Genomic DNA, 2,677 nt, shown 5'->3' on the forward strand with positions numbered 1-2,677 from the left:
ACCCCATGGACTGTAGCCCGCCAGGCTCCTCTGTCCACAGGATTCTCCTGGCAAAAAGACTAGAGGGGTTGCCATTCCCTCACCCAGGGGAGCTTCCCAATCCAGGAACTGAACCCACATCTGCATTGGCAGGTGGATTCTTTACCAGTGAGCCACCTGGGAAGCCTGCATCTCTCATTACTTCCTTAAAATAAGTGTCTACAAGTAAAATTGCTTTTTCAAAGAATATGAATTATATTTGGGGAATTTACAAATTTCTTCTCCCCCCACTCCTGCCACACACATTCCCTAGTGGCCCTTATTTTGTCGTAATGAAGAAATATTACTGATGCACATGTACAGTACTCTACAGGTGTGCTGATGTGGTAGTAAAATGCTCAATAAATATCAATGCATATTTGAGTGAACAAAATGTCTATTTACATCACTGATCAATAAAAGTTCAAATCAGTACTCACATGACTGGCAAGTGATGCAGCTAATTTTTAAGTTCAAGTTAGTATTGTCTTTTATAGTTCAGGGCCCTTGGAAGTCAGCATACTTTTTCAAGTAGTGCTGCCATTACTCAAAGGATTTTTAGGACTCCTTTTTTGAAACTGCTTTTCAGAGCTACTTATTGAGAAATACGTGACAACTGGTAGAGTCTAGTACTGGTTATTTCCAGCTAAGACAAATGAACAAACACAAAAAAGGGACCCCTAGCATCTGACCTCTAGAACGTGAACCAAGGAAATGTTTTACTATGACCCACCTGTTACTGAGTTTAGCCCTTTTGGCCTAGCCGGGACCACTTGCTTTTGATCTGCAGGATTTAATACTATTTTCAAAAAGTAAATCCCCCCTTGAAGAATACAGACTTGTTACTAATGTCACTAAGTACTTGCCACAATTTCCAATTAAACATGCAGCCACATGACTTTCTTAGTCGAATTCTGCTAGTACTTTGAATTTGGAATAAGATGAGAATATGATGTATGATGGTAATAACTTAAGACTTCAGTCTTTGTTGCCTTCCTATAAAGAGAGGAGCATCACGGAGCCCCCTGCTACAAGCAGGTTATTTCAGTAGGCTATTTGTTTTTATATCTCAGGGTTATTTCCAGCTAAGACAACTGCACAGGCACAAAAAAGGGGCCCCCTAGCATCTGACCTCTAGAATACAACCAAGACTTATTTTCCTTTGACCCATCTGTTATCAAGTCTAAGCTCATACTGCTTGCTGCACAAAAGGCCAGTAATCAAGAGGCAAGTTGTTGGGACAAGAAATAATGACTTCCTTTGGAAAGTCAGTTAAGCAAGAAGAGAGTGGGCTCATACCCCAAAGAACCATCTTGCCTGAGTTAGAATTTAGGCTCTTTTTATAGTAAAAGTGGAGGGAGTAAAGTCAAACACTTTGTTTCCTATCAGCCTCTGGAGGGGGATGTGTTAATCTCTTTCTCCTGGCAGTGATTCACAGGTGGGTATGGTCAGGATGTTTCCTATGAGAAGGATTTTAGCGTAATGTGCATTTCCTGGAAAACAGAGTTCCCAGAGATGGGCCATTTATGTATAATTTAAGCTTACAGACAGCATCCCTTTAGTGATTAACTTGTAATAGAGGACAAAAAAGTCAAAGTGAAAGTATTAGTCGCTCAGCCCTGTCCAACTCTTTGCGATCCCATGGACTGTAGCCTGCCAGGCTTCTCTGTCCATGGGATTTTCCACACAAGAATACTGGAGTGGATTGCCATTCCTTTCTCCAGGGGATCTTCCTGACCCAGAGGTCGAACCCAGGTCTCCTGCATTGCAAGCAGTTTCTTCACTGTCTGAGCCACTTATTACACATTCACTTCCTTAAACAAAAGAATCCTTAAGAATGCATTCTGGTAAAACAGGAAACTTCTCAAGGGTTAGTGAGTTGTGAAGAGCATGAGCATATGCAGTGACTGTTCCCTGTGTTGTGCAGTGCTAAGTCGCTTCAGTCGTGTCCAACTCTCTGTGACCCTATGGACTGTAGCCTGTCATGTTTCTCTGTCCATGGGATTCTCCAGGCAAGAATACCGGAGTGGGTTGCTGTGCCCTCCTCAGGGGATATTCCTGACTCAGGGATCAAACCCGTGTCTCTTATGTCTCATGCATTGTTGTTCCCTATCTAAAGGGAAATATAATAATAAAAATCTCAAACATCTCCATGGTGGTATGCTTTTAGCTGTTTATTTTTTCAATCTTCAACTCTGTGAAGTAGCCACTCTTATCACTCCTACTGTACAAATGAGAAAACCAGAGGCACAAGAGGGTGATTAACTAGCCAAGGCCATTCAGCTAGTAAAGGACAGTCCCAGGTTTAAACCCGGCAATCGGACTCGAGCCTGTGCTTTTAGCAAAAAACCTGGTACCCAGCAATTTTTAAAACGTCAGCACTGGCAACTGGGGAATTATTGAAAAAGGGAATCGACAATACGACCCACAACTCGGAAACAGTGCTAACAGACCTAGGAAGGCTGCAGTCCCAGGAGAGGACAGTGAGAAGCCAGGCCACCTGCCCGCACCATTCTGACAGCCCGCGCTCTCGGAAGGGCGGACACCTTCCGTGACGCCCCCTGCGCCGCAGGACACTCATTGGGCCTCTGCTAAATGGCGTCAAATCGCGGGCGTCCAGGAGGAGGCGGGACTTCCGGGTCCCGTGGCGCAAAATTCC

At 44.0% G+C, this 2,677-nt stretch overlaps 1 pseudogene; it reads right to left on the reverse strand.

The window, feature by feature from the left end:
• The window catches only part of LOC145515725 (uncharacterized), a 47,714-nt pseudogene extending 45,115 nt beyond the window's left edge, over positions 1–2,599 (reverse strand).
• Positions 2,600–2,677: the final 78 nt, after the last annotated feature.

This window comes from Giraffa tippelskirchi, chromosome 1 (genome assembly GCF_054371585.1).
Source record: "Giraffa tippelskirchi isolate mGirTip1 chromosome 1, T2T-mGirTip1v1.2.pri, whole genome shotgun sequence".
NCBI classification, from domain to species: domain Eukaryota; kingdom Metazoa; phylum Chordata; class Mammalia; order Artiodactyla; family Giraffidae; genus Giraffa; species Giraffa tippelskirchi.